Source organism: Gorilla gorilla, chromosome 19 (assembly GCF_029281585.2).
Source record: "Gorilla gorilla gorilla isolate KB3781 chromosome 19, NHGRI_mGorGor1-v2.1_pri, whole genome shotgun sequence".
NCBI lineage: Eukaryota > Metazoa > Chordata > Mammalia > Primates > Hominidae > Gorilla > Gorilla gorilla.
The window spans coordinates 49227615-49254356 of NC_073243.2; the positions used below are offsets into that span (position 1 = coordinate 49227615).

The following is a 26742-nucleotide window of genomic DNA, read 5'->3' on the forward strand; positions in this document are numbered from 1 at the left end:
CCCTTACAAAACTGTCAGATCTCATGAGAACTCACTCACCACCACAAGAGCAGGATTGGGGAAACCACCCCCGTGATTCAACTATCTCCACTTGATCCCGCCCTTGACAAGTGGGGATTTAGAGATTACAACTAAAGGTGAGATTTGAGTGGGGACACAGAGCCAAACCATATCAAATGCTAAGAATTAAAAAAAAAAAAAAAAATGGGCCAGGCGCAGTGGCTCATGCCTGTAATCTCAGCACTTTGGGAGGCCGAGGCAGGCAGATCACGAGGTCAGGAGTTTGAAACCAGCCTGATCAACATGGTGAAACCCCATCTCTACTAAAAATACAAAAATTAGCTAGGCGTGCTGGCACACGCCTGTAATCCTAGCTACTCAGGAGGCTGAGGCAGGAGAATTGCTTGAACTCGGGAGGTGGCGGTTGCAGTGAGCTTAGATCACACCACTGCACTCCAGCCTGGGTGACAGAGCAAGACTCCGTCTCAGAAAAAAATTAAAAAAAAAAGGGAGGGGGGCAAAAAGAATGGGCAAAGTTGTATCAGCCAAATACTAAGAAATAGAGGTTGTGCCAAATGTCCATCAATGATAGACTGGATTAAGAAAATGTGGCACATACACACCATGGAATACTATGCAGCCATAAAAAAGGATGAGTTCATGTCCTTTGTAGGGACATGGATGAAGCTGGAAACCATCATTGTCAGCAAACTATCACAAGGACAGAAAACCAAACACCGCATGTTCTCACTCATAGGTGGGAACTGAACAATGAGAACACTTGGACACAGGGTGGGGAACACCACACACCGGGGCCTGTCGTGGGGTTGGGGGAGGGGGGAGGGATAGCATTAGGAGATATGCCGGGCGCAGTGGCTCACACCTGTAATCCCAGCACTTTGGGAGGCTGAGGCGGGCGGATCACGAGGTCAGGAGATCGAGACCATCCTGGCTAACACGCTGAAACCCCGTCTCTACTAAAAATACAAAAAAATTAGCCGGGCATGGTGGCGGGCACCTGCAGTCCCAGCTACTCGGGAGGCTGAGGCAGGAGAATGGCGCGAACCCGGGAGGCGGAGCTTGCAGTGAGCTGAGATCAGCCACTGCACTCCAGCCTGGGCGAAAGAGCCAGACTCTGTCTCAAAAAAGAAAAAAAAAAAGAAAGAAAGAAAAATGATATACCTAATGTAAATGACAAGTTAATGGGTGCAGCACACCAACATGGCACCTGTATACATATGTAACAAACCTGCACATTGTGCACATGTACCCTAGAACTTAAAGTACAATTTAAAAAAAAATGAAAAAAGAAATAGAGGTTGTGATTCAAATATTAAAATAGAATTAGACAGCATTAAGCATGACCCAAAATTTTCAGCCACAGTTCACAATAAAGATAAATTATAAATAACTATTCAATAAATAACAGAACCACCACTCAATGAAGCAAACACAAATGATATTGGTAGAACATAGATAAAAATATAGTAAAAAAAGAAAACTTTAAAATAATCCTCCTTAGTATGAGACAAATTATGTAGACAAAAATATATATATAAGGATATAAACAACCAAATGACATAATCAATGATGAAGAGTTTAACAGGCTACATATTGAACTTTACATCTCAATAATGGAGAGAATGGAGAAAAACTAAAAGCCTTTCCTCTAAGATCTGGAATACAACAAGGATGCCCACTGTCACCACTGTTATTTAACACAGTACTGGAAGTCCTAGCTAAAGCAATCAGGCAAGAGAAAGAAAGGGCATCCAAATTGAAAAGGAAGACGTCAAATTATTCTTGTTTGCAGAGGATATGATCTTATATTTGGAATAACCTAAATACTCCACTAAAAAACTATTGAAATTGATAAATAAGTTGTGAGATACAGAATCAACATACAAAAATCAGTAGCAAACAATCTTCAAAAGAAATCAAGAAGTCCCATTAATAAGTACAACTAAAATACCTAAAAATTACCTTAACCAAAAAAGTGAAAGATGTCTACAATGAAAACTATAAAACACTGATGAAACAAATTGAAGAGGACACACATGCAAAAAAATAGAATGATATTCCATGTTCATAGATTGGAAGAATCAATTCTGTTAAACTGTCCATATTATCCAAAGCAATCTACAGATTTAATGCAATCCCTATCAAAATACCAGTGACATTCTTCACAGAAATCAGAAAAACAATCCTAAAATGTATATAGAATCATAAAATACCCTGAATAGCCAAAGCTATTCTAAGCAAGATGAACAAAACTGGAGGAATCATGTTACTTGATTTCAAATTATACTACAGAGATATAATAACCAAAATGGCATGGTACTGGCATAACAACAGATACATAGGTCAGTGGAACAGAACAGAGAACCCATAAATAAATCCATACACCTACAGTGAACTCATTTTCAACAAAAGTGCCAAGAACACACAGTGGGGAAATGACATTCTCTTCAATAAATGGTGCTGGGAAAACTGGATATCCATATGCAGAAAAATGAAATTAGACCCCTATCTCTCAATATATACAAAAATCAAATCAAAATGGACTAAAGACTTAAATCTACAACCTCATGCTATGAAACTACTGAAAGAAAACAGTAGGGAAACTTTCCAGGACATTGGTCTTGGAAAGATTTCTTGAGTAATACCCTACAAGTGCAGGCAACCAAAGCAAAAACGGATAAATGGGATCACATTAAGTTAAAAAGCTTCTCCACACCAAAGAAAACAATCAACAAAGTGAAGAGACAATCCACAGAATGGGTGAAAAACATTTGCAAACTACCCATCTGACAAGGGATTAATAACCAGAATATAGAAGGAGCTCTATATTGTTTTCAACTCTATGGTAAAAAAACCCTGATAATCCAATATAAAAGTGGGCAAAACATCTGAATACACATTTTCAAAAGAAGACATACAAATTGCAAACAGGTATATGAAAAGGTGCACAACATCGTTCATCATCAGAGAAATGCAAATCAAAACTATAATGAGATATCATCTCACTCTGGTTAAAATGGCTTATATACAAAAGGCAGGCTGTAACAAATGTTGGCAAGGATGTGGAGAAAAAAGAACCCTTGTATACTCTTGGTAGAAATGTAAATTAGTACAATCACTGTGGATAACAGTTTGGAGGTTCCTCAGAAAGCTAAAAATTGAGCTAACATACCATCTGGCAATCCCCTACCAGGTACATACCCAAAAGATAGGAAAACAGTATATCAAAGAGATATCTCCACTCCCATGTTTACTGTAGTACTATTCACAATAATGAAGATTTGGAAGCAACCTAAATGTCCATTAACAGACAAATGAATAAAGAAAATGTGGTACACATACACAGTGGAGTACCATTCAGCCACAAAAAAGAATGCAATCCTGTCATTTGCAACAATATGAATGGGCCCAGAGGTCATTATGCAAAGTGGAATAAGCCCAGCAGAGAAAGACAAATTTCACATGTTCTCACTTATTTGTGGAAGCTAAAAATTAAAACAACTGAATTCATGAAGATAGAGAGCAGAAAAGGATGGTTACCAGAGGCTAGGGAGGGTAGTAGAGGGGTGGTGGGGAAGTGGAGATGGTTAAGTGGTACAAAAAAATAGAAAGAATGAATAAGATTTGGTATTTGATAGCACAACAGGGTGACAATTGTCAAAAATAAATTAATTTTACATTTTAAAATAACTAGAAGAGTGTAATTGAATTGTTCACAATACAGATGAATGCTTGAGGTGATGAATACCCCTGATTTGATTATTATTTATTGCACAGCTATATTAAAATATCTCATGTAACCTATAAATATATACATTTACTATGTACCCACAAAAATTAAAAACTAAAAATATTTTTAAATAAAAAAATTTTTCAAAAAACAAAAATGGAAACATACCAAAACTTATAGTGTGTAACAAAAGTAGTTCTATGACGAAAATTTAAGGCAATGAACACTTACATTAAAAAAAAAAAATCTCAAATATACAATCTAACACTATGCCTCAGGAAGTAGAAAAGAACAAACTAAACTTAGCTCAAAGTTAGTAGAAGAAAAGAAATAACAAATATCAGAGCAGATAAAAAGGAAATGGAGACTAGAAACCCAATAGATATGATCAGTGAAACTAAGAAATTGGTTTTCTAAAAGATTTTTAAAAAATGGTCAAACCTTTAGATAGACTAAGAAAAAAGAGAGAATATACAAATAATATCAGAAATGAAAGGGGAAGGAACAACGGATACTACAGAAAGAAACACAAAGGATCATAAAAGACTACTATGAACACTTATTTCCCAACAAATTGTATAACCTAGAATAAATATATAAATTCCTAGAAACATAAAATTAACAGAACTTAATCATGAAGAAATATAAAATCTGAACAGACCAGTAACAAGTAAGGAGACTGGATCGGTAATAAAGTCTCTCATTAAAGAAAAGCCCATAACCTGATGGCTTTACTGCTGAATTCTACCAAACATTTAAAGAAGACCTAATACCAATCCTTCCCAAACTCTTCCAAAACAATTGAAGAGAAGGGAAACATCCAAGCTCATTTCATAATGCCAGCATTACTAGATACCAAGGCCAGAAAGGGACATTACAAGAAAAGAAAATTATATGCCAATATTCCTGATAAGCATAGATGTAAAATCTCTCAACAAAACATTGGCAAACCTAATTCAAGGGTACATTAAAAAGATCATTCACCATGATCAAGTGAGATTTATCCCCGGAATGCAAGAATGGTTTGCCAATGTACACCAATAAATGTGATAAACTATAATAACAGAATGAAGGACAAAAACCATATGATCATCTCAATAGATGTAGAAAAGGCATAACAAAATTCAACACTCTTTCATGATAAAAAAAAAACTTCCAACAAATTAGGTATAAAAGGAATATATCTCAATGCAATAAAGGCCATATATGATAAACATATAGTTAACATACTCAATAGTAAAAAGTTGAAAGCTCTTCCTCTAAGATCCGAATCAAGACAAGGATGCTCACCTCTCACCATCTGTATTCAACATAGTACCAGAAATACTAGCAAGAGCAATTAAGCAAGAAAAATAAATAAAAGACATCTGAATCAGAAAAGAAGATGTTACACTGTATCTGTTAACAGACAACAAGATGTTATATTCTTAAAAAATTCTAAAAATTCCACTAAAAAACTGTTACTAATAAATTTAGTGAAGTTGCAGGGTACAAAAATCAAGACACAAAAAATCAGTGTTTCTATACACTGATAAACTATCCAATAAAAGAATAAAAAAATCAATTCCATTTACTATAGCTACAAAATAATATTAATACAATATTTAGGAATAAATTTCACCAAGGAGGTGAAAAATCCATACACTGAAGATTATAAAACACTGACAAAAGAAACTGCAGTGTACACAACTAAATGGAAACATACTCTGTTTCATGTATTGGAAGAATTAATATTGGCTAAATATTCATACTACCCTATGCAATCTACAGATTCAATGCAATCCCTATCAAAATTCCAATAACACTTTTTACAGAAATAGTGAAAAACAATCCTAAAATTTCAGTGAAGCCACCAAAGACTCTAAATAGCCAAAGCAATCTTGAGCAGAAAGAACAAGGCTGAGGCACCACACTACTTGATTTCAAAATCTACTATAAGGCTAAAGTAGCTAAACAACATGGTATTAGCACAAAGACCATTGGGACAGAATAGGATGTCCAGAAATAAAGCCATGCATTTACCATCAATAGATTTTTTACAAAGATGCCAAGAACACAGATGGGAAAAGGAAAGTCTCTTCAATAAATAATGTTTGGAAAACTGGATATCCACGTGCAAAAGAATGAAATTAGACCCTCATCTCACACTATATTCAAAAATCAACTTGAAATAGATTAAAGACTTAAAACACAGGACTTGTACTGTAAAACTAGAATAAAACAGAGGGGAACGCTTTTTGGCCTTGGCAATAATTTCTTGGATATGACACCAAACACACAGGCAAGAAAAGCAAAAATAAACAAGTGGGATTACCTCTAATTAAAAAGCTTCTGCACAACAAAATAATCAACAGAGTAAAGACACAACCTTTGGAATGGAAGAAAGTATCTGCAAACTGTACACCTGATAAAGGGTTAATACCCAAAATATACAAGGAACTTAATTCAACAGGAAAAAAATCTAATAACCGATTCATAATTGGGCAAAACATCTAAGAAGACATTTCTCAAAAGAAGACATATAAATGGCCATCAGGCATGTGAAGAAAATATTCAACATCAATCATCATCAGGAAAACGCAAATTAAAACCACAACAAGACATACCTTCGCACCTATTCGAATGGCTAGTATCAAAAAGACAAAAGGTAACAAGTGTTGTCGACAATGTAGAGAAAAGGAAAACCTTGCACACTCTTGGTGGGAATGTAAATTAGTATAGCCATTATGGAAAAACAGTATGGAGATTTCTCAAAAAACTAAAAATAGAACTACCATATGATCTAGCAATCCCACTACTGGGTATATATCCACAGGAAATGAAATCAGTATGCCAAAGAGATATCTGCACTCCCATGTTCACTGTAGCATTATTTAGAATAATCAAGATAGGGAATTAACTTAAGTGTCTATTGACAGATGAACAGATAAGGAAAATGTGGTATATATACACAATGGAACTCTATTAAACATTTAAAAAGAGGGAAATCTGCCATTTATGACAACATGAATGAACCTGGAAGATACTACGCTAAGTGAAATAAGACAGGCACAAAAAGACAAATATAACACATGATTTCACTTATATGTGGAATCTTTATAAAGCTGAACTCATAGAAACAAAGGGTAGAATGGTGGTTGCCGGGGGCTGGGGTGGGGAAATGGGGAGACACTGGTCAAAGAGTACAAAGTTTGATTAAACAGGATGAATAAGTTAAAGAGATCTATTGTACAGCACGGTGACTATATTTAATAGTAATGTATTATATACTTGAAAATTGCTAGGGTAGATCTTAAGTGTTCTCACCACAAAAAAATAAGCCTGTGAGGTGTAGACATGTTCATTAGCTTGATTTAATCATTTCACAATGTATACATATATGAAAACATCACATTGTACACTGTAAATATACACAACTTTTGTCAATTATACCTTAATAAAGTTGGAGGAAAATTATGTTCTCAGCTATGTCAAGTCAGATTTGAAATCATTTACTTTAGGTATGGGCTCAGGTCAGTACAATTTTTCTGTCTTCTGTGTCTGTCATGTTAGTGGTTCCTAGACCTAGTCGAAAAATCAGAAAAACCTGGGGAGATTCTGATTATGTTAGTGTGTTTGGGGAAATTCTGACAATTGGCCAGGTTTGGGAACCTCTTCCTAGTACTGCATTAAACTATTCTCAGACATAGCAACAACCATAACATGAGGAACGGACAGAAAATACGTGACAAAGGATTTAGTTAATGAAGGTCATCTGAAAATGGTAAGGCACCTGGGTCAAAAAAGGGCAGGAACAGGAGGAGTTACCAGAGTCTGGTGGGTGGTAGGTATTGGGGAAATGTTGGTCAAAGGATATGAACATTCTTTGACAGGACAGAGTAAGTTCAAAAGTTCCATTGTACAACATGGTAATGGTAGTCAACGTCATGTGGCTGGGCGCGGTAGTTCACACCTGTAATCCCAGCACTTTGGTAGGCCAAGGCAGGCAGATCACTTGAGGTCAGGAGTTCAAGGCCAGCCTGACCAACATGGTGAAACCCTGTCTCTACCAAAGAATATAAAAGTTAGCCAGGCATGGTGGTGCACGCCTGCAATCCCAGGTACTTAGGAGGCTGAAGCAGGAGAATCGCTTGAACCTGGGATGCAGAGGTTGCGGTGAGCCAAGATAGCACCACTGTATTCCAGCCGGGGCAATAGAGTGAGACTCGGTCTCCAAAAGAAAAAAAACAAAAAGTGTTGTATACTTTGTAAGTGCTAAGAGAGATTTTAAGTGTTCTCACCACAAAAAAAATTATGAGGTAATACATATGTTAATTAGCTTGAGTTAGCCATTCCACAATATATACATATATCAAAACATTATGCTATACATCATAAATATATACATCTTATTTGTTAATTTAAAAAATAAATCTTAAAAATTGGAAAGATGAACCAAATGTGGTATAACAGTAACATTTGGTTGATTTGGGGGAAGTATGTGAGAATTCTTTGTATTATTCTTGCAACTTTTCTGTAAGTCTAAAATTGTTGAAGAGTTAAAACAAAAACAACATCAAAAAAGCCTCTTAAATGATCTCCCTGCTTCAACCTCTGCCTGCTACAGTCTATTCTCAATTAAAAAAAAATTCAGCAATCCTTTTAAAATCATAAATTAGATTATGTAACTCCTTTGCTAAAAACCCTGGAATAATTCTCCATTTTATTCACAGTGAAAGCAAAATGTATACTGCTATTCCCTCTGATTGGTGTGCTCTTGCTCCAGATATCCACTTAGCTAACTTCCTCACTCCCTTCAAGTCTTTGTTCAAATATCACCTTCTCAATGAATCTACCCTAACCATCACATTTAAGATTTCAACCCACTCTCTATAGCCAACACTTCTGATCTCAACTCTAACCTAGTTTTTCTTTTCTCTTGACACTTACCACGCTGTAACAACTATGACAGTTTTTAAAACCATGTGATTCCTTCAGCTTTAATGTAACCTCAGTAAAGCCACGGATTTTTCAGTATTCTGCTTATTAATATAGTATCTCAAATGCCTAGAACTGTGCCTGGCCTACAAGGTATACAATAAATATCAGTCAGACGGATGAACAAGTTTTGCTGAATACCTGCTACAATCTAGAAAATGTCCAGAAGAACATAGAATCAGGGACCTAGCTATACAAGCAATCGCCTATAATCCAAATGGGAAATGCAGTACAATGTACAACACTTACGGAAAGATGAATTCTAGATGAGAGATGAAGTCAGTAGGTTGACTCCCTTTTCAAAAATCTTGCCAGTGAGGGGAAGGCAAGTTGCAGAGTTATTTACATCCAAGAATTCCTCACTGACTGTGTACTCATTAACAGAGTAACTGAAGTTCCTAGTACATGTAGGAAAACAATAGTTTCAAGGTAAATAAAAATCTTCACTATGTAACTTATATTAGGGGACATTTAGATATCTACTCAATATTAGAATCTCTACCTCATCTTTAAAAGGCAATCTTGGCTGGGTGCAGTGGCTCACACCTGTAATCCCAGCACTTTGGGAGGCCAGGGCAGGTGGATCACAAGGTCAGGAGTTTGAGCCCAGCTTCACCAACATGGTGAAACCCTGCCTCTACTAAAAATACAAAAATTAGCCCAGGCATGGTGGCACGCTCCTGTAGTTCCAACTACTCGGGAAGCTGAGGCAGGAGAATGACTTGAACCTGGAAGGCGGAGGTTGCAGTGAGCCGAGATCGCGCCACTGCACTCCAGCCTGGGCTACAGAGCAGGACTCTGTCTCAAAAATAAATAAATAAATGACAATCTCTTTGTTTATAAGTCAGTCTCTCCATTTTTTTTTTTTTAAAGATGCAGTCTCACTCTGTCACTAGGCTGGAGTGCAGTCGTGTGATCTTGGCTCACTGCAACCTCCGCCTCCCGGGTTCAAGCAATTCTCCTGCCTCAGACTCCAAAGTAGCTGGGACTACAGGCGCGTGCCACCACGCCTGGCTAATTTTTTGTATTTTTTAGTAGAGATGGGGTTTCACCGTGTTAGCCAGGATGGTCTCGATCTCCTGACCTCGTGATCCGCCCACCTCGGCCTCCCAAAGTGTTGGGATTACAGGCGTGAGCCACCGCGCAATTTTCTAATGTTTATGAATGTAGCACAAGGTGAATGCAAAGTAAAATTGCAAATCTCAAAAAGATAAAGTTTCATGAAGTCTATGAAAATAATATAGCTTCATGAGAAAATTATTACTTTCTAATTGAAAACGTGGCCAAGGTAGTTAGACCAATAAGAATTGGAACATGAAAGGTGTTTAAAGGACAGTGAATACAGTATTAATCATTGAGTAATAAAAATCTTTAGAAAACTTGATGATGCTTTCAACTTTTGCAAAAAAAGACACTTTTGTTAATTCCATGGAGACAAATGTGAAAAGAAGAATGTCATATTGTGCTATCATAGTTTTGTCAGAAAACCTATGTTAAAAAAATCAGTACTTGTTCAGTACAAAAAAAAAAAAAACAAGTTAACTATGTGAGGTGAAAGATATGTTGCCTAAGCTTGATTGTGGTAATCACGAAGTATATATATATCAATGTATACATATATTTATGGTGTTCAAGCATACTCAACAATATAAATATATACAATTTGTATTTATAAATTGAACTTCAATAAAGCTGGAGGAAAAAATAGTACTTAATTCATTCTTTTTTAAGATTTTTTTTTTTAGAGAAAGAGTCTTGCTCTGTCACTCAGGCTGGAGTGCAGTGATGCAATCATAGTTAACTGTAACCTCAAACTCCTGAGCTCAAGCGATCCTGCTACCAAAGCTTCCTGAGTAAGTAGGACCACAGATACTGATTCATTCTTAATTCTAATAATTAGCTAAGGTTGCAGTTACATAGTAAATTTTTTTTTTTTTTTTTTGAGACAGAGTCTCCTTCTGTTGCCCAGGCTAGAGTATGGTGGCACAATCTCGGCTCACTGCAACGTCTGCCTCCTGGGTTCAAGCGATTCTCCTGCCTCAGCCTCCTGAGTAGCTGGAATTACAGGCATTTGTCACCATGTCTGGCTAATTTTTTTTTTTTTTTTTTTTTTGAGACAGAGTCTTGCTCTGTCGCCCAGGCTGGAGTGCAGTGGCACAATCTCGGCTCACTGCAAGCTCCGCCTCCCGTGTTCACGCCATTCTCCTGCCTCAGCCTCCTGAGTAGCTGGGACTACAGGCACCCGCCACCGTGCCCGGCTAATTTTTTGTATTTTTAGTAGAGACAGGGTTTCACTGTGTTAGCCAGGATGGTCTCGATCTCCTCACCTCGTGACCCACCCGCCTTGGCCTCCCAAAGTGCTGGGATTACAGGCGTGAGCCACCGTGCCCGGCCTAATTTTTGTATTTTTAATAGAGATAGGGTTTCACCATGTTGGCCTGGCTGATCTTGAACTCCTGACCTCAGGTGATGCACCCGCCTTGGCCTCCCAAAGTGCTAGGATTACAGGCGTGAACCACCATGCCTGACCAAGTTATACAGTAAATTTTGCTGAAGACTTTAAGTTTCATTTTTCAACATAAAGAGCAAATCGAACTTCATCCTCTCTCTCATTCACCACCACCACCACCACTACCACCACCATCATCCATCACCACTACCATCAACAATAATAATTTATTTTACAAGACTTCATCCTTGAACAGGTTGCTTTAGGTGGTCCCTTTTGAGCACTTTCTGTCCTCTTTGAAGGTGATGTATGCTTAATCAGAGTGATATTTTTAATAAATAAAACAGAAAATAATTTTCTGTCATTTATTCAGCTGAGGGGAAAAAAAGTGTAAACATAATCTCTAGCAAAGGATGCAATTTGTGAGATGGACCACAAGATGGAGGCACCAGTCACCTAAACGGAAATAAAGATAAAAGCAAAAAAACAGCCTTTTAAGTGTAAAAATAACAAACCTAATTTTTTAAAAAATCAGGTACATTTCCAATTCATTTTATAAGAATGGAAATTTATTCAAACAATTAAACAGTGAAGTCTGACATATAGTTCTGAAGATACTATCTCTACCAAACCCAATTCAATTGAAAAATCTAAAAAGCAACCTTGTCAACTCACTTTTACAACTCTTGCAGAGTAAGTCACACTTACAAAGTCTTCAAAAAGCAGCAGAAAGGAACTGCTGAACTGAGTAGTACTTTGAAAAGTGAGGGAGTATGAAAAGTAATAGTTTCATGTGATTTACACTGATGCAGAGAAACTGGGTTTTACACAAAAAGAATGCAAATTGAGTTTCATAGCTACGTGATATTGACAAATCAACACTAGACATATTATTTTCCCTCATTTATTATATTCTTCAACAAATACAGCGAGTCACAACAAATGCTAGGAATAGTGCCTATACGCAATATTTAAGAAATACTAATTCTCATTATTGTTATTATTGACACTACTATTCTTAATATAAAGCAATTACAAAACCCTCAAAACAAAAGGAGACAAATAACTCTTTTTCTCTTACATGAAATATTTTCAACCCCACTTAGAAACATAACCCAGCTTAGTCACTCATCCATTATTAGTTCCATTTCTGTTAAAACGTTTCATATTTCTATGGCAGGGAAAACTAGAATTCAAGATTAAGGTTCCTTAACTTCGTAAGCATAAAGCATAAAGAACTGACAGGTACGACTGTGAACACATTTCATCCTCCTGTTTTTCTGTTTGAAAGTGTGACACAGATGTGGTACTATTTGTGTAAGTAAGGGAAAAGGGTTTTTGTTTCCCCTCAACAAAATACAATTAAGTATTTAAGTGCATGAACACATATACACACGAACTAAGGGAATTCAGTAAGTATTTGAAATAGTCTCAGAAGAAAACATAAGACATGAAATTTCAAAATGAAGATCAGAAAATTAAAAATCCAACCTTTAAACAACTCTGAGACAACCTGTATAAAAACTTTTAAATTACTATTTTATAGTCAACAAAGTATTTTAAAGTTAAGTTCAACTTTTTATAGATATCACTAAACCGAAGGCATGTTTTAGCTAAAATCAAAATATTTTAGGATATTCTATCAATCTGATGATGCCCATGGTGATGATTACGTCATGTGACCTCTGGATCTCTGATAACTAAAGAAAGAATGTTACTTACTATTGAAAAAACTAAATGTTTGATTTAAAATTTTTTTATCCATTCTTCAAAATATAATTGCCACTTCTATCATTGTGCATTACTGATTAGGAATGATCCATATTATCATTTAAAAATCTTTATCTTAAAAGTTAGTTTATAAAACAGTAGTGCAGGGCTTATTTGGAAGAAAAAATACATCCAGTTATTTTAGAGAAATGATTACTCCTTCAAATCAATTCAAAAAAAAATTAACAGTGAATCTAAAATTTTTAAAACAATTCTGCCATCTACTGGAAAAATCTGAAATGTCTTCATAATTTCCCAAATGTTAAAGAGAAAATATCACATTGAAAAGAGCTATATATCATGATCTTCCAATAGCTACTAAAAACAAGAGACTTGACTTATAATTCTGACCATTTCATTTGTTTTCATCCTTAATAACTACTTAACTGCATACTAATTCATTATAATTTTTAGTATATTTTAAATCCTAAATACAAATATGATGAGGTGAGATAATTTAAAACAATGCAGGATTACAATTACATATAACAGTGGATAACATAGGTTTTGATATATTCATCCTTATGACTGGGCATCTTAACAAGTTTGAGGCTGGCAATGAAACTATATTTAGGACACTGACTAAACCAAGTCCAAACCTGAACCACACTAGAGGCGTCGTGACATTATGAAAAGATACTCCTATTTCTAATGAGAATATTTTAGTCCCTGAAGAATAATTTGGCCAATTTACCATAATAAAAAGAAAAGTATATCTTAAGCATCTGTCTCAAGATTTTGTAAAACTAGTTAACAGAAAAACCATTTTCTGTGGTTTTCTTATATTTTGTTTTGTTTTTGTCTTTATGCCTCTGGGTCCGTAAACATCTCAATTCACTGAATAGCTGCTTTTTCAGCATCTACTTTATATCCAGGCACATGCATATAAAGTACATTTAAGTATTCAGAAACATAACAATCACTTCATATTTAAAATGAGGATAATAATCCCTGGTTACATGGTTGTTATAAAAATGTTAAGTAATCAGAGTTAGCACCTAATAAATAATAGTTATCATTACTTTAAGTATTACTAAAAAGATTGGAAGCTTATAAGTAGCTGAGAACAAAATGAATGAAAAAATGTGTTTTCAATTTGTTACAAATTAAATATGAAAACTTCAGATTAAAATAGCCTATGATTCATGTTTACTTCCTTTATCTCCCAAAACCCAACTGAATTTATTAAAGAATATATGAGAGGAGATACAGCTATGCTAGAAAACAAAGGTACCATTAAAAGGTCAGACACTAAGGCCAAAAGGTCTGAAATACATAAAACAGATGTTCTGCTTAGAGCAGTAGTCAATAACTATCTGTCACATGAGAAAATTAACAAATGACACAGGATGAGATGAAAAGCAAACTTAGCAGTGCTGACTGGCCCGTGAATCAGCACAAGCGAACAGGCTTGCTTAGAAAGAATCAATATAGTTTTCCAAAAATAGGTTCTGAGAAAACCCCAAAATTGGAGGAGCAAGGCTAAGAGCAAGTGGCAAATGTTAACAGTCAAGTCCAAAAAATTCAAAAATGCCAGTAGTGCTACTACAGGGAGTCCTGGTTATCACTAACACAGGTTATACACAAAATACAGGTTTTTCAAAAACCAGCAAAAAGAAAACGCCAAAAGAACAAACCCAAACAATAACACATGGTCAGTGTCCCAATGAGCCCCTTCCCTATTTCTCACAGGCAACTAAAACTTTCACCTGATACTGACAGTCTTCAGATTCCCACTAGCAGGGGCTGAAAGTGAAGGAACTCTGTACTGAATACAGTTCTACCAAAGTAATTCTACCAGAGCACTATGAGGAGCTACTGGCCTGTAATATTCACTGGGGTCTGTCTGGGTGCAGACAGCTAATTTCAAGTAAATTGAGGGCTATGCTGCAAAAGACATCTAAGGAGGGTAATCAGGAATCAGAAGAACAGCTTTTAAAAAGATAAACGGAGAATCTATAGAGAATTAAACTGTTAAAAAAAAAAAAGTAAACAGATCAGCCAATAAACAAGAACATTATAACATTATACGTTAACCAAGAAAATGTGAATGGCTGGATATCTGATGATATTAAGGGATTTATTTCTATATATGATGATGGTGTTATTGTTACATTTAAAAACAGGAGTGCTTGTGTTTAAAAGATACATACTGAAATGTTTATAGGTAAATTGACAAGATGTTTGTTATCTGCTTCAAAATAAAATAGGAAAGATAACTGGGGGTTAGGAAGAAAATTATATTTAACCACAAGTATAACTGTAAAAAGTAAGTTTCAGGTATGTGGAGGTTTGCTTTCTCATTCTCTCTACTATATTTTAATTCAATAATTAAAAATAAATAAAACAGTGATTCTCAAGTTAGAACAAAAGGTAAAATCCAACTAATATTCTTAAAAAGGAAGCACAAAAGGTATAAAACACCCTTCAGTTATAAGCAAAATTCTATTTCTGATTAGCAAACCTCCATTTTAAATTATCAACTTTAAAATTGGTTAATACCTCTTTTGATCCGGTTTCTCAAAAAGTTTGGTTAATACCTCTTTTGATCTGGTTTCTCAAAAGTGTTTGAGAACTTCATATTCAAAAGGCAGCATTTTCTTTTTAACTAAAAAAATAAAATATAAAATTCAGGAGATGATATTATAAATAATGTTTGGCACACTGATAATCCAAATATATGTGTGTCTAAATATACTCACATAGAAATACAGAAAGTATAGAAAATATAGTTTGGCAGTAAATGTTTTCATAAAAACCTCAGCACAAATTTTTCTTGGCTCACAACTTTTATAAACGTATAAGTAACACTTCAAAAAATTGAGATAACATATACAAATCAATGTGATATACCAAATCAACAAAATGAAGGACAAAAACTGTATGACCATCTCAATAGATGCAGGAAAAGCATTTAACAAAATTCAGTCCTTTTTAAGATAAAAATTCTTAGTGTCAGGTACAGAAGGGATGCACCTCAACATAATGAAGGCCATATATGACAAATCCACAGTTAATATTATATTCAAGAGTGAAAAACATAAAGCTTTTCCTCTAAGGTTAGGAATGAGACAAGGATGCCTACTCTCACCACTCCTATTCAAAAACAGAAGTCCTAGCAAGAGCAAGTAGGCAAGAAAAACAAATAAATGGCATCCAAATTAGAGCGGAAGAAGCCGCAGATGACGACCTTACATATAGAAATCCCCAAAGATTCCACACACAAAAAAAGCTGTTCAGACTAATGAATGAGTTCAGCAAAGTTGCAGGATACAAAGTCAACATAGAGGTCAGGCATGGTGGCTCATGCCTATAATCCCAACACTTTGGGAGGCCGAGGCAGGTGGATCACTTGAGCCCAGGAGTTCAAAACCAGCCTGGGCAACATGGTAAAATCTCATCTCTACAAAAAATACAAAAATTAGCTGGGCATGGTGGCACATATCTGTAGTCCCAGTACTTAGGAGGATCACTTAGGCCCCGGGGCAGAGGTTGCAGTGAGCTGAGATCGCGCCAGTGCCCTCCAGCCTGGGTGACAGAGCGAGACTCTATCTCAAAAAAAAAACAAAGTCAACATACAAAAATCTATTGCATGTCTAGGTACTATCAACAAATTACCTGAAAAGGAAATTAAGAAAACAACCTACTTACAATAACATCAATAAAGTAAAATATTTAGCAACAAACTAAGGAAGTGAAAGACTTATTCACTGAAAACTATAAAACACTGATGAAAGAAATGCTTTAAAGCAGACAGGAATAAATGCAATGACATCTGATATGTTCATGGACTGGAAGAATTAATATTGTTAAAGTGCTCATACTACCCAAAGCAATCTACAGATTCAACACAATCTCTATCAAAACTCCAATGACTTTTTTTTCCAGAAATAGAAACAACAATCCTAAAATTCATATGGAATTACAAGAAGACACTGAGTAGCCAAAACAATTTTAAGCAGGAAGAACAAATCTGGAGTCATCACACTGTCTGATTTCAAAATACGTTTAAAAGCTACAGTAATCAAAACAGTATGATACCAGTATAAAACCAGACATATAAACTACTGGAACAGAAGACAGAACCCAGTAATAAACCCACACATGAGGGCAAATGAGTTTTGACAATTATGCCAAGAACACACAGTGAAGAAAAGATAATCTCTTCAAATAAATGGTATTGGGAAAACTAGATATCCACATGCAGAGGAATGAAATTGGACCCTTATCTCACACTGTATATAAAAATCAACTCAATATGAATTAAAGATTTCAATGTAAGTCCTTAAACTACAAAACTCTTAGAAGAAAACAGGGAAAAAGCTTCTTGACATTGGCTTTGGCAATGATTTCTTGGATATGACACCAAAAGCACAAAACAACAAAAGCAAAAATAGGTAAGTCTGATTACGTCAAACCAAAATACTTCTGCAAAGCAAAGGATACAAAGGCAACCTATGGAATAGGACAAATATTTGCAAACCATATCCCATAAATGATTAAAAACCAAAATGTATCAGTGGCTTCTATGACTTAATAGCAAAAAACCAAATAAATTGATTTTAAAATGGGCAAAGGAACTAACAGGCATTTCTCCAAAGAAAACATACAAATAGCCAACAAGTATATGAAAAGGTTCTCAATATCACTAGCCAACAGGGAAATCAAGTTAAAACCACAATAAGCTATCACCTTATACCTGTTAGGATGGCTACTATTTAAAAAAAAAAAAAAAGGACAGCAGAGCACGGTGGCTCATGCCTGTAATCCTAGCACTTTGGGAGGCTGAGGCGGGCAGATCACTTGAGGTCATGAGTTCCTTGATATTTAACAGGAAGAATTTCTAAGAGACAAAATTAACACATGAAAGGAAAAAGTTGTATTTTCAGATACCTAAAATTTTCTAAAATCTAGTGCATAGTATATATGTTAGCTAGTCTCAGATTTCAAAGAACAGTTACGCTCAAGTTATCTCAGGTAACCAGGGAATCCTGTAAAGATACAGGAGGAAAGACGACAAACTCAACATCTGCAAAATAGAGACAACTGGAACGTGATTTAGGACACAACAATACTATTGTGGTCTAACAGGAACCTTTCAACATGCTTGCCACCCTAACTTCTTAGAAATGGACATCTACTGATCCCTAATTATTCTCATATTTTCCTCTCTCTATATATTATATCTATGAGTTCAAATTTCAACAGAAAAAAAAATTGACCATGTTTGGTCTGTTACCAACCTATACAGAATGCCTATATGGGGCAGAATTCTCACACCTAGCCACATCATAGGTCTTTGGCTATCTTACAGCTAATGACTTGGGACCAGAGACATGGATATGGGTATCATGGTGACCTGTAAAGCTGGAACTAGTCCTAGTTACCAGCTACTTTGTCTAAAATACACAGCCAACACTCAAAAAGCACCACAATCTTCCAGTAAAACAATCCTAACTTATATCACTAGAAATAATGATTTAGAACATTTACATCTGTGTCTATGTGTTCCTCATTTGCATGGAAAGGAGAAATTCCTTTGGTTGTTGTCAATATGGCACATACAAAGTATGTGTGACTATCTCAAATAATTTTATACTGAACTAAATTTGAAAAAAAGCTTTACTATTAAAGCCAAAACACTGTTATTCAATGTAATCATGCATTTTAAAATATATATTCATAAATACAGTAAACCATAGCATTAGGTTACATTAAAAACATTTACCAAAGCCCACATTATGCATATACTCTTCCTCAATTCATAGGCTACTCCTTTTAAGCTCGTATAGAATTTACTGTTTGCTTTTCTCTAGACATTTACTCACTATGACTGCAGTAGAAACTACACCCAACAAATACATCAACCAAATGAGGACAGAATAAAAATCTTTTCAGACATTCAAAGACTCAAAAACTTTATCCGCCTTGAACCTCTTCTCAGGAGGCTACTGAAGCATATATGCTACAAAACTGTGGTGAAAGGCCCAGAATCCAGGGAATAAGATATCCAGTAGAGGGAAGAGGAAAGGGAATTATGGTCTCTGTGTAATGAATTCTTTCAGGTACAGTATGTCTGAAAAAACCTTCATTTGCCTTTGTTTTAACAAGGTATTTTTGTTGTGTACAAAATTATAGGCTGGCAGACTTTCTCTTTTGGTACTTTAAAGATATTGTTCCACTGTCTTCCAGCTTATATTGTTTCTTTTAAAAAAACCTGAACTCATTTTCGTCTTTCTTCCTCTGGAAGTAATGTATCTTTTTCTCTGGCTCTATAAAGATTTTCTCTTTATCAATGGCTTTGAGCAATTTGATTATAATATGCCTTGGTGTGGTTTTCTACACTTTTTTTTTTTTTGGAATTTGTTGATGATTTGGGGTCTGTGGGTTTATAGTTTTCATCAAATTTGGAATATTTTTGGCCATTATTTCTTCAAATATTTTTGACCTGCAAAATGACCTTTACCCCTCATGGTATCCAATTACATACATTAGGCCACTTGGGGGTATCCCACAGCTTGCTAATTGCTCTTTTTTTTCTGGTCATTTTTCTCTCTGTGTTTTATTTTGGGTAATTTGTATTATTATCTTTCAATTATAAATGTGTAAGGACCTAACAATAGGTATTGAAAATACATGAAGCAAAAACTGATAGAACTGGAAAGAGTAAAAGACAAATGTACACTTATATTCAGAGAGTGTAACATACTTTTTTCAATAATTGATAGAATAAGTACAAAAAAAATCAGTGTGAATATAGAAAGCTTGAACAACTCTACCAACCAGCTTGGGCTAACTGACATTTACAGAACATTCAACCCAAAATAGCAAAATAGATAATACATTTTTCTCAAGCACAAACAGAACATTTACCAAACTGCACCATACTCTAGGCCATAAAACAATTTACAATACATTTAAAATAACTGAAATCATATAAAATATGTTCTCTGAATATAATGGAATTAAACTAGAAGTCAATGAAAATCTCCATCTAGAAAATCTCCAAATATTTGTAAAGAACATACTTCTAAATAAATACATAGGTCATATAGGAAAAAATAAATAAGAAAATATATTCATTACATGAAAATTTTAAGATAAAAATTTGTGAAATGTGGCCAAAACAGTGCCTACAAGAAATTTTAACATTAAAAATGTATATTAAAAAATAAACAGGTCAAATTATGATCTCAGTGGCCACCTTAAGAAACTATAAGAACATATAAAACCAATTGAAAGCAGAAGAAAACGATGACGATATAAGAGAAAGCGATAAGTTCTGAAACCAATGGAAAAAACTTACAGAGAAAAATCAGTGAAACTCAAAGCTAATTCTCTAAAATGATCAATAAAATTAACAAACCACTCATCAGATAGGCCAAGAAAACAAGAATAGCCACAAATTATCAACTCAGGAAAGAAAGAGAGGATATCACTACAAATTGTACAAACATTAAAAAGATAATGAAGAGGTATTACAACTTTATGACCGTAAATTCAACATATTAGATAAAAACGGCAAACTACTCAAAAGATAAAAACTACCAAAACTCACCTAAGACAAAATAGATAGCCTGAGTAGTCTTATACCTGCCAAAGATATTAAATTTGTAGGTTAAAAATTTATTACCTTTGAATTTTTAATTCCAGCCTTCCAACAAGGAAAACTCCAGGACCAGATGGCTTCACAGGCAATTTATATCCAACATGTAAGAAATAAGTAATACAAATTCTTCACAAACGCTTCCAGAAAATTCAAAAGAAGGAAACAAAATTTAACTCACTTTATAAGGCCAGCATTAACCTAAAAACAAACCTAGAAAACACATTAAAAGGAAGAAATTAAGATCCTGAAGAACAGAAAACAAAATTCTTCAATAAAATGAAAGCACATCAATCCAATAATATATAAAAAGGATAATGCATCATGACCAAGTGGAGTTTACCTGACAAATGCAATATTCAAGACATTCAACAATCAATCAATGCCAAATGAGTTAAAAGCTTATGTCCACTCAAAAAACTGCACAGGAATATTTATAGCAGCTTTATTCATAATCGCCAAAACTTGGAAGCAACCAAGATGTCCTTCAATATGCAAATGAATAAAAAGTGGTTCTAACCATACAACAGAATATTATTTAGCAATAAAAAGAAAGTAGATGGCCAGGCATCTGGTTTACTCCTGTAATCCCAGCACTTTGGGACGCTGAGGCAGGCAGATCACCTGAGGTAAGGAGTTCAAAACCATCCTGGCCAACATGGCGAAACCCTGTCTCTACTAAAATTACAAAAATTAGCTGGGCATGGTGGTGGGCACCTGTAATTCCAGCTACTCGAGAGGCTGAGGCAGGAGAATCACTTGAACCTGAGAGGCAGAGGTTGCACCGAGCCAATATCACACTATGCACTCCAGCCTGGGCGACAGAGTGAGACTCTGTCTCAAAAATAAATAAATAAATAAAAAGAAAGGAGCTATTATGCCACAAAAAAACATGGAGGAAACTTAAGTGCATATTACTAAGTGAAAGAAGCCAGTCTGAAAAGATCACATACTATATGACAGCAACTACCTGACATTCTGGAAAAGGCAAAACTACAGAGACAGTAAAAAGATCAGTGGTTGCTAGGGGTTTGGTAGCAGGAAGGGAGGAAGTGAGGACACACTAATGCAAGATATTAACAATGGGAGAAACTGCATTGGGGGAGCAGGAATATCTGAGTAGTTTCCATTCAATTTTTCTGTAAACCTAAAATTGCTCTAAAAAATAAAGTCTATTAATTTTTAAAAGTCAATCAGTATAAATTCACCACATGATCATTCCAACAGAACCCCCCCCCCCCAAAAAAAAACCCAGCAAGCAAGCATGTGACAAAATTGACAAAATTCAACATCAATTCATAAGAGAAAGTGCTCAGCAAACGAGGTACAGACAGGGAACTTTGTTAATTTAATAAAAGGTATCTAAAAAATTATAGCTAACACCACACTTAACAATGAAAGAGTAGTGGCCAGGCGTGGTGGCTCATGCCTGTAATCCCAGCACTTTAGGAGGCCAAGGTGGGCAGATCATCTGAGGTCAGGAGTTCGAGACCAGCCTGTCCAACATGGTGAACCCCACCTCTACTAAAAATAAAAAATTAGCCAGGCATAGTGGCACATGCCTGTAATCCCAGATACTCAGGAGGCTGAGGCAGAAAAATTGCTTGAACCCAGGAGGTGGAGGTTGCAATGAGCCAAGATCACACTATTGCACTCCAGCCTGGGCAACGAGAGCGAAATTCCACCTTTGGGAAAAAAAACAAAAAATGAAAGATTAAATGTTTTTCTTCTAAGATATGGAACAAGAAAAAGGTATCTATGCTCACCACTCTTATTCAACATTATACTGGAGGCTCATCTAGTGCAGCCAGGCAAGAGAAGGAAATAGAATGCAAATAAGTTAGAAAGGATAAAAACAAAAGTGTCTCTATCCACAGTTGATATAATTACCTACAGAGAATGTCCAAAGGATCTGCAAAAGGCTTCATTCAAGAACTAGTAGGTGAGTAAAATAGGTTGCAAGATACATGCTCAACATGGAAAAATCGATTGTACTTCAATATAGTAGTAACAAAGAATTAGAAATTAAGTTTTTTAAAGCATCATTTATAATAACAATACAATATACTTTATAATAAATTTAACAAAACATATCATGATCTCTATGCTGAAAACTACAAATCAGTGATAAATTTTTTAAAATGACCAAGTAAAAGGTCTCTATGAATTAAGTCAAACTGATTTTGACATTAAATCCCATTCTCTTAAATGCTACGTTATCCAATTTGTCTCTCTTGAGTAGCAAAAATACTTTGTGAGGCTAAGTAGGTACTGTTATTTCTGTTTGACAGAGTAAGCTGGAGCTGCTATGGCCAAGCACTCACACTCTTAGGTATGTACTCATGGAAAATGAAAACTTATGTTCACACGAAACCCATATGTGACTGTTTCTTGCAGCTGTATTCATAATCACCAAAAACTGCAAGTAACTAAACTCAAATGCCCTTTAATGAGTAAATGAACAAACTGGTACATCCATTAACATGGAATACTAATCAGCAGTAAAAAGGAGCAAACTACTGATATACGTAATGAATCTCAAAGGCATTATGCTGAATAGAAGAAGCCAGGTTCAAAAGGTTACATATGGTATAAGTATACATGTGGGACAGTCTCAAATGGAAAAAAGTATAATGGCAGAGAACAAACCAGTGGTTGCTGAGGTCAGGGATGAGGAGAGATTGTAACTACAAAAAGTTAGCATGAGGGAGTTATTCAAGGTGACGGAACTGTTCTGTATCCTGATTTTGGTGTTGGTTACATGAATCACATGCGTTCAAATTTATAGAACTATACACCAATTTTAAAAGTTAATTTTACTATTTTAAAAATAGAATCTAAAAAAACCAACTAATAGCAAACAGAAAACTAAAGAAAAAAATGAGATACCACAACACACCTACTAGAAGAGCTAAAATTAAAAAGACTGACCATACCAAGTATTGATAAGGATATAGGACAACTGGAAATCTCATACACTCCTGGTGGGAAGGTAAAACGGTACCACCACTTAGGCAGTTTCTTAAGAAGTTAAACATACACCTAACAAGTTGACTCAGCCATTCCATTTCTAAATATTACATCAAGAGAAATAAAAACATAAGTCCATACAAAGACTTACACATGAATGTTCATAATTTATTTGTAATAACCCCTAACTAGAAACAACCCAAATATCTATGAACAGGTGAATGGATAAACAAATTATGGTATATACATACAATGGAATATTACTCAGCTTTAAAAAGAAATAAACTACTGATAAACACAAAAACATGGATGAATCTCAAAATAATTATGCTGAGTGAAGAACCTAAAAAAAAAAAAAAAGCAGAATATGTGCTGTATGCTTCCACTTAAATAAAATTCTAGCCAGGCGCAGTGTCTCACATCTGTAATCCCAGCACTTTGGGAGGCCGAGGCAGGCAGATCACAAAGTCAGGAGTTCAAGACCAGCCTAACCAACATGGTGAAACCCCGTCTCTACTAAAGATACAAGAAGTTAACTGGGTAGGGTGGCGCACATCTGTTACTCGGGAGGCTGACGCAGGAAAATCACTTGAACCTGGGAGGCAGAGGTTGCAGTAAGCCGAGACAGAGCCACTGCACTCCAGCCTGGGCGACAGGGCGAGACTCCACCTCAAAATAAACAAATAAAAATAACTAAATAAAAATTATAAAAAATACAAACTAATGTATAGTGTCAGAAATCAGATGAGTGCCTATCCATGGAAGCAAAAGCATAAGGCAAGACTAGAAAGGGGCACAACAAATTGTTGTAGATATTGGATATGTTAATTTTCTTGACTGTGTTGATGGTTTCACAGATATATACATATGTCAAAACTTACCAAATTATACATTTTAAGCATGGGCAATTTTTTTTGTCAATTATACTTCAATAAAACTCTCAAAATGCAATTACAATTATGTAAGAAAATATACAAATTAGTGAGAATATGTAAAAATAAAATATTCACGTTATTGTAGAATAGACATGACTGTTAATTTGAAACTTTAATGATATTGTATCTCTATAGAAATGAATGATACAAAAACTGGTATAAATATATTTTTTCGTTGTTTTTTGGGTTTTTTTTTTTTTTTTTTTTTTTGAGGTGGAGTCTCACTCTGTCACGCAGGCTGGAGTGCAGTGGTGTGATCTCGGCTCACTGCAACATCCGCCTCCCAGGTTCAAGTGATTTTCCTGCCTTAGCCTCCCGACTAGCTGGGATTACAGGCACGTGACACCATGCCCGGCTAATTTTTGTATTTTTAGTAGAGATGGGGTTTCACCATGTTGGCCAGGCTGGTCTGGAACTCCTGATCTCAGGTGATCCACCCACCTCGGCCTCCCAAAGTGGTGGAATTACAGGCATGAGCCACCGCACCCAGCCATAAATGTATTTTTTAATGGGCAAAAGGTTTGAACAATACTTCACCGAAGATCTGTAGATAGTAAATAAGCACATGAAAAGACTGTCAACATCCTCAGGCATTAGGAAAATGAAACTTAAAATCACAATGAGATACCACTATATACCTATCAAAATGGCTAAAATAAAAATAAAAACACACCCAAAAATCAGATAATACTAAGTGCTGGTGAGGGTGTGGAAACAACTAGAATTTTAATGCATTGCTGGCAGGAATACAAAATGGTACAGCCACTTTGAAAAACAGTTTGGTAGTTTCTCATAAAGTTAAACACACATTGATCACACAACTTAGTAATCCCACTACTAGATATTTACCCAAGAGATATGAAAACTTACGTTCACACAAATCCTGTATGGGAATGTTTGTAGAGCTTTTGTCACAATCACAGAAACTGGAAGCATCCTAATGTCCTTCAGCTTGTGAACAGATAAACTGGCAAACCCATACAATGGAATACTACTGAGCAATAAAAAGGAACAACTACTGACACATGGATGAATCTCAGCTACGTTATGCTATGTGAAGCAAGCCAGACTCAAAAGTCTAAATCCTGTATAATTCCATTTATATGATATTCTAGAAAAGACAAAACTATAGGCCCATAAAACACATCAGTAGTTGCCAAAGGGTGTGGGAATGAACTACTAAGGAGTTAGAGGAAATTCTGATGGTGATGGAATTATTCTATTACTTGAATCCAGTGAGGTTACGCTACTCATTTGTCAAAAACAGTAAAACTGTACACCATAAAGGGTGAATGTTACTGTATGTAAATTATATTTCAATTTAAAAAAACTCAATCTGACAGTTTGCATATTTTTAATTTTACTGACAACTTATGGAAAAGAAACATCTCTCTGCTTGCAACCTGTCAAGAAATACTTAACACCATGCTATGTTCTTTGTAGGCTTTTTTCTTTTTTTGTGAGACATATTCCCTGCCTGACAGAGGAGCTCATTAGGGAAACAAGTCTAAATATTAAAATAAGTTACAGAAAAAGGCCAGGCAAAAATAAATTAATTGAGTGATAAATCACAGAATACATTTTATATGTGTGGGAAATGAATGGCACATAATCTTGGAAAGGTCTTAGTGCTTCTCAACATTGCTGATCTTATATTATCTCTAACTTTCAAGTGAGGATGATGAGACTTGGAGAGGACAGGTACTTTTTCCGTGATTCCCGAGCTATCAGGTGTCAAAGCTGAGATTCTAACCCACGCCTCTTCGCCCAAAACCTGACATTTTCTGCATGCGGCGATGGAACAACACAGAAGAGGTTACGATGGCGGCTACACAGTGTGATTTCAATGGACAGCAACGCCTCCTTACTCCCCAAACAACCCGCTCAACTACTTGGCACGAATCCTACACAGTAACACCATGATTAGTGCCACGTTTCTTAAATTGAGCTCAACGGGGTCTTGGAATGTAAACTCCCGAGAAAGGAATCAGCGAGCCTTGTGGGGATATGGACCTACTTCTGACAAGTCTTGGTAGTAAGGAAGGCGCATGGGGCCAGCGCCGGAGCCAGGGTGCCACCGAAAAGGGTAACACCAAGAAAGAGGACAGCCGAGGCGGTGAAGATACTCCTCTTCAATTACACCACTCATTCTCTGGGTCACAAGGCGGGGAACAGCGTACGAAAAACCCCTCCCCTGGCCCTTCTAGCCCCTTTGGTGAAAGATTTCCGTGGACTTTTCCCTGCCTCCGTCGCCAGTCCAGGGCTAAAACTGAGGCTCCTCTAC

At 35.7% G+C, this 26742-nt stretch overlaps 1 protein-coding gene across 2 annotated transcripts in view; it reads right to left on the bottom strand.

Moving 5' to 3' along the window:
* The window catches only part of NDUFAF2 (NADH:ubiquinone oxidoreductase complex assembly factor 2), a 208098-nt gene that overhangs the window by 180909 nt on the left and 447 nt on the right, over positions 1-26742 (bottom strand). The gene's annotated exons all lie outside the window — the stretch shown is intronic.